The sequence below is a fragment of the Papaver somniferum genome, chromosome 10 (assembly GCF_003573695.1).
Source record: "Papaver somniferum cultivar HN1 chromosome 10, ASM357369v1, whole genome shotgun sequence".
NCBI lineage: Eukaryota > Viridiplantae > Streptophyta > Magnoliopsida > Ranunculales > Papaveraceae > Papaver > Papaver somniferum.
In genome coordinates, this window is record NC_039367.1 from 110449169 (window position 1) to 110456634 (window position 7466).

The window sequence follows — 7466 nt, forward strand, 5'->3', positions numbered from 1 at the left end:
TTTGCCCCTGGATGCTCGTACTTAGATACGTACGATCAAAGGACAACCTTCGTTTTTATCTTTGACTGTTGAAAAGAGCCAAAGATAACCTTCTTCTTTATCATTGACCTTGACTATTGAGAAAGTATATGGATACGTTCGAGTCAAGGACAACCTTCGCATTTTTCTATGGCTGTTGAGAACGTATATGGACACGTTCGAGCCAAAAATAACCTTTGTGTTTTCCCTAGCAGTTCGTACTTAGGTATGTACGAACCAAGGACAATCTTCTTTTCTATCTTTGGTTGTTGACAATGTATCTATAATACAAAACAACATAGGTTTTTAAGCTTTTAACGGGCGGATAACATTTTGAGAGACAAACAAGTGATCCGACCATCACAGTTTCATCCCACCCAAAGACATCTAGCGGTTGTGGTGTTTGTAACCTTCTTCAATTATGGAGATATTAATAACCCTCTTAATAAACTGAAAAATAAATGCACCATTAAGAAAATAAACTGAAAAAATAAATGTTATAACCATTGAAATTTTTAAAAAAAATATATTTGACCCATATTTTTATAAAAAACAAATTAGGCATCTTTTAACAACCTGCAAAATACAAACAATTATTATTTTTAAAAATAATAAAATTAATTTTCATTGTACTCATTGTGTAAAGGGGAGAATAAGAAAATACAACTAATGACTTTCATTATACTCTCATTGTACAAATGGAACAATGAGTAACGAATATATATATATACATATTAAAAAACTGACCTACAAAAGATTTAACCTTATGTCGTGGGCCTATTTTAATTTTAGAATAAGCTTATTTTCATCATCCTGCAAAAAATAAAATAAAAAATTAAAAGGAAGTGCACCAAGGATATATATATATATATAAAACTTCAAAGGAAGTGCACCAAGGCCTTTATATTGAAACATGATATATATATATAACTTCAAAACAGAATATATTATTAAAACTAATAAATAGAAATAGTGATTGAAAGATAATTTAGAAAATGATTAATAGAAAATTAAAAGGAATCTTCATAATTAAAAGAAATTTAAAACATAGATAACGGGTAGAGATACTTACAAAGTAGTCTTTTATTCCTTAATAGATAGCACACCAAACAACTTCAAACTCACACTTAGAACATGAAAACACTCACAAACTATCACTCTCAAAGCAGGAAACACTCAGAAACTTTCACACTCAAACTTATAGACAATGACTCTTGAGAACTAAAAACTTGCCCTTTCCCTTTCCCTTAACGGGTATTTATATAGGGGAAAGTTTGCAAGAAACAAAAGAGATAAGATTTTCTTTTTTGAGAATCCTATATATAATTACAACAACCTATAAGTGGTAGACAAGTGGAAGACATATCTAAGGTGGAAATCTTAGATAAGATTAACCTTTTTTTTTTTTTTTTTTTGAAAATATTAAACCTTTTCACTTTTACTATTTTGAAGCAAATACGTGTCCTTGATGAATAGTGGAGTCAATCCTGCTTCCTGTTGATGAAAAGTTGACCAATTTTTTTTTTTTTTTTTTTTTTTGCCGAAAAATAATTAGAATTTTCCTATATTCTTCGAACCATTTAAACCCTAAATCATTCCAAAGAAATCATCACCATTTGCATTTAGGTCTTCTGTATTTTCCGATTTTATCTCTTCTTCCTCAAAGGTTTTTGACGAGGACGGTTGGGAACCCAAATCTTAGTTATCAAGTGCCTCCAAAATCTGCTTCTTAAATTCTTCCTTTGACAAGTTCCCGTGCTTATGCTTTAGTGCGAGTATGTGGGTTGAGAATTCCATCGGCATTGAGGTGGTTGATGCCGATACCATAAGCTGAGCTGCAACAAACTGCATGTTAAATGTAGATGGTTGTAGATGTGCTGCATTATATCTATCCCACCATTTGATATATAATTGCCTTTCTAAATAAGGGATATAATCCCAATCAGGATCATTATCTTGTGGAATCGAATAATTCCATCTTAGAATCCATGGGATTTCATACAGTATAAAGAACCACTGCATTAATCTTCTTATATCATAAGATTGGCTATTAGCCTTGATAAACTTATTTAACATATCTACAATATATGCAGGTAAAATCTCCGGGCATGGCGCCCAGCTACTTAGCCATGCTCTGAACCAATTTGGTAGCTCTTTGATTGTATTGAGTTTAAAACCAATATACCAGGAATGAGAGAATCTCTGAGTTTGATAGCAAAAAATATGTGTCCTTGCTTTAATATAATCAGTATAAGAATATGATCTCGGTTTGATATGGGGGTGATCATTGAATTTTTTTTGACCCATGAGGGTTCATTCCCCAATCTCGGTATGATAATACCTTAAGAATAACAAGCTTGGAGAACGCAGGAGGACCATTACCATTACTGTTGGCCGTGTTATGTGTTAAAAGGATAGATCCTGTCTCTATGAGTATTGTTTCATAAAACTCTCTAGTTTTACCATAATGTGGTAAAATATGCTCTTTTAAGTACATGCTTGCAACTTCTGCAGGATCTCTGTTAGCATGTTCTGTTTCTACCACTAAAAGCGGTATTGATGTGGACATTATAAATGCCGACTTTTCTTCTGAAGAAGAATATTGTTTTCCCTTATTTGGGTTTCCTTTAATCATAATAGTATTACTTTTGTTCCTTTTATTTGGAGATGGGTAAGAAAATTGAGGAGCATTTCCCCTAGTTATCTGGCAGTCCATGCTTCCCCTGCAAAAATTCACGAGTCAAGAAATCAGGTAGAGAATTAGTTTCACCTTTTATATATTCAATTTTGAAATCATACGCTGATAAAATGGCTTGCCATCTTGCAAAAATTTGCCGAGAGGCTAAATTTTTAACATCCTTTACCAATACTTCCTTAGCTGCCTGACAATCCACTCTAATAAGAAATTCCTGGTTTAACAAATCACTTTCAAATTTAGTAACACAATGAATTATTGCCAATATTTCTTTTTTAATGGTTGAGTAACTTTGTTGTGCCGATTTCCATACACCTGAGGTATATCTTACTAATTTCTCTTTATTATGAATCCTTTATTTAAGGATTCCTCCATATCCGACATCTGAAGCATCAGTCTCAACTATTTTGTAGGCTGTTGGATTCGCTATAGTTAGGCATGGAAATTCTTTAGCTTTAGCTTTGATTTTTATAATAGCTGTTGTATGCTCACTGCTCCAATTAGCAGGGTTTTTCCGTAATCTTGCATATAGAGGTTTGCTATCCTTAGCTAAATCCTTATAAAAATATGCTATATAATTTAAGCTTCCTAAGAATCTTTGTAATTGTTTTTTATCCTTGATTTCATCAGGAAATTTATCAGCAAAGGATATAGCTCGTTCTATAGGTATTATAGTACCTTTATTAATATTGTGACCAAGGAATATAACCTGGGTTTGAAATATTTTCATCTTTTTTGCAGATACCACTAATCCGGCCTGTTTTACTATTTTGAGGAATATTGATAAGTGTTTAAAATGTTGCTCAATTGATTCAGAATATATTAATACATCATCAATGTATACAATTGTAAAAGTTGAATAAGAATTAAATATGTTATTCATAATATGTTGAAATTCTGATGGAGCATTTTTTAAACCAAATGGCATAACATTCCATTCATAATGTCCAAAGGGAACAGTAAGTGCAGTTTTATACTTGTCTTTTTCTGTGATTTGAATTTGCCAATATCCCGACTTTAAGTCAAATTTTGAAAATATGACAGCATTATGTAATCTATCTAGAAGATCTTTTTTATTAGGAATGGGATACCTAATCCATCTTAATGCTTTATTCAAAGGCTTATAGTTGATGACTAATCTCGGAACTCCTCTTTCTAATTCAGCTGCTTTTTCTACATAAAATGCAGGACAACTCCAAGGAGAGTAACTTTTTCTAATCAAACCTTTATCTAGTAAATCTTGAATTTCAGATTTACATATTTCTAATCAAACCTTTTTCTAGTAAACCTTTATCCCCTTTTAAATATACATTGTAAATGAATAAGGTATTCATAACCTTTTAAATATACATTGTAAATATATTTAGCCATTTAAAAGGGGAGATAAAGTGCTAAATATTAGTCTCCTTGGAGTTGTCCTGCATTTTATGTAGAAAAAGCAGCTGAATTAGAAAGAGGAGTTCCGAGATTAGTCATCAACTATAAGCCTTTGAATAAAGCATTAAGATGGATTAGGTATCCCATTCCTAATAAAAAAGATCTTCTAGATAGATTACATAATGCTGTCATTTGACTTAAAGTCTGGATATTGGAAAATTCAAATCGCAGAAAAAAACAAGTATAAAACTGCATTTACGGTTCCCTTTGGACATTATGAATGGAATATAATGCCATTTGGTTTAAAAAATTCTCCATCAGAATTTCAACATATTATGAATAACATATTTAATTCTTATTCAACTTTTACAATTGTATACATTGATGATGTATTAATATATTCTGAATCAATTGAGCAACATTTTAAACACTTATCAATATTCCTCAAAATAGTAAAACAGGCCGGATTAGTGGTATCTGCAAAAAAGATGAAAATATTTCAAACCCAGGTTAGATTCCTTGGTCACAATATTAATAAAGGTACTATAATACCTATAGAACGAGCTATATCCTTTGCTGATAAATTTCCTGATGAAATCAAGGATAAAAAACAATTACAAAGATTCTTAGGAAGCTTAAATTATATAGCAGATTTTTATAAGGATTTAGCTAAGGATAGCAAACCTCTATATGCAAGATTACGGAAAACCCTGCTAATTGGAGCAGTGAGCATACAACTGCTGTTATAAAAAGCAAAGCTAAAGCTAAAGAATTTCCATGCCTAACTATAGCGAATCCAACAGCCTACAAAGTAGTTGAGACTGATGCTTCAGATGTCGGATATGGAGGAATCCTTAAACAAAGGATTCATAATAAAGAGCAATTAGTAAGATATACCTCAGGTGTATGGAAATCGGCACAACAAAGTTACTCAACCATTAAAAAAGAAATATTGGCAATAATTCATTGTGTTACTAAATTTGAAAGTGATTTGTTAAACCAGGAATTTCTTATTAGAGTGGATTGTCAGGCAGCTAAGGAAGTATTGGTAAAGGATGTTAAAAATTTAGCCTCTCGGCAAATTTTTGCAAGATGGCAAGCCATTTTATCAGCGTTTGATTTCAAAATTGAATATATAAAAGGTGAAACTAAGTCTCTACCTGATTTCTTGACTCGTGAATTTTTGCAGGGGAAGCATGGACTGCCAGATAACTAGGGGAAAGGCTCCTCAATTTTCTTACCCATCTCCTAATAAAAGGAACAAAAGTAATCCTATTATGATTAAAGGAAACCCAAATAAGGGAAAACAATATTCTTCTTCAGAAGAAAAGTCGGCATTTATAATGTCCACATCAATACCGCTTTTAGCGGTAGAAACAGAACATGCTAACAGAGATCCTGCAGAAGTTGCAAGCATGTACTTAAAAGAGCATATTTTACCACATTATGGTAAAACTAGAGAGTTTTATGAAACAATACTCATAGAGACATGATCTATCCTTTTAACACATGCTTAGAACATTGAATTCATCCTTAATCAACAAAGGATTTAACTACTCATATTACAAAGAAGATGAATAATGGTGGTTTCCCCCTAAAGGGATAAACCCTAGGTTTTGATGTTGAATAAACCCTAGATTATAATATGAGATGATCATATATCTACTTTAGAAGGCCTAATACCTATTTATATAGGTTTACAATGCTTGGCCTCCAAGTATCCTAGTCGGTTAAGGAACCCAACCTTAAATTACGAAAGAAATACCCTAACCGTGAATTTTAGCCTTCAACAGTTTGCATACCCGTTTGCAAACTTAAATTTTGTAATACAATCCAGGGAAATATGTTTGCATACCTGTTTGCAAACTGAAATTTCAGTTACTCCCGTTTGCATACCAGTTTGCAAACTTGCTTGTCTTCGGTATTTGATAAAACTTGTTTTGGTCGTAACTTCTTCGTCTGAACTCAAAATGACCTCATTCTTTTTGCATTCTTTTCCTCTTTCAATTATATTCAAGACGGTGATGAGAAATCTTGAGTTTGAATAATTTAATCTCGGTTTTTGGCCCGTCTCTTGATTTTGAGCATTTTGCTCCTTTTCGTCGCATTTCTTCCACTTCTCTTCGACTTGAGCATTTGGATACTTGGAATAGTTCTCTTCTTAGATATTTTTAGCACTTTGTAGATAATTTTTGGATGATTCACCTAATAGAGGCAAAGAAGAGAAAATAAGAGTAATAATATGAATACATGCAAGAATAATAACTAAAACAAGTATTAAATGGACACTAAAATCATATGAATTATGCACTTATCAGGACCTATCTTATTTACTCATCGTATCTATCATTATTTCTTATGAGGCGTTGTCATATGATTTTAGTAGATTTAATATTGCAAATAAGAAATTTTGAGTTCAAGCTTGTCTTGGTTAAGCTCTTGAAATATGATTTAAGCAATGGATGTTCATAAATCCTTAACAATCTAAGTTAGAACGATTTGTTATTCATAAAATAGATTTGTTTGCCCAAGCAGAAAATGCGAACTGTCTATGGTTATTGGGAATGTTTTAAATTTAAGAATGAGAGAATTTCAAAACTACTTGGATCAAGGTACGCATACTGGTCAATGTGAATTCCGCGAACCGTAGAGGATACCCGTTACATCTGAGTTCGGGAATAGGGGAAGGTTTGCAAACCCGGTTTTCTTACCCCTTTGATCTGACTTCACGAACATGCAGAGGTTTGCATACCCTTTGAGCCTGACTTCATGAACTGCCATGAAGTTTGCAAACCCGTTTTGCATATTTATCCAGTTCCAGATAATAAAAGCTCACCAACTGTGTTATATTACTATGTTAGTTTTTGCTACAACTATCATAGACACTTATGAGGCAACTTACATAATCACTCTGGGCTTGTGGATCATTGTTTAGTATTGACTCTTGATTGTTATTGGAGACCGTTAATGTTTATAAATTCAAAGGCTTGCTTATCCACTATGGACTATCATTATGCACACTCCCGGAACTATCTAGAACATAATGCATATTCTTCTGTGTAATTTCAAAGCGTATTTTTCACATGCTTATATTAATTCCTAACGGAGAAAGTGTTTGCTTGAATCTTAAGCAACCTTATCTTGAATTCAAATCTATTTGTAGCCTTGAATATATATAAATATAGAGACTCTTGTAGCTGGATTTCTTAATCCTTGGCACTCTTGTGTCCTAGTTGCAAAGCTAGAGTCGTCATCTATAACCTAGGTTTCTTTACGTAATTGTTCTAGGGTACGACTTTAAATACTTCACTCAAGGATTCGTGAAGCATTTTTAGATTATGTTTTATCCAATAATTCTATCCGGATCTTGTTATAA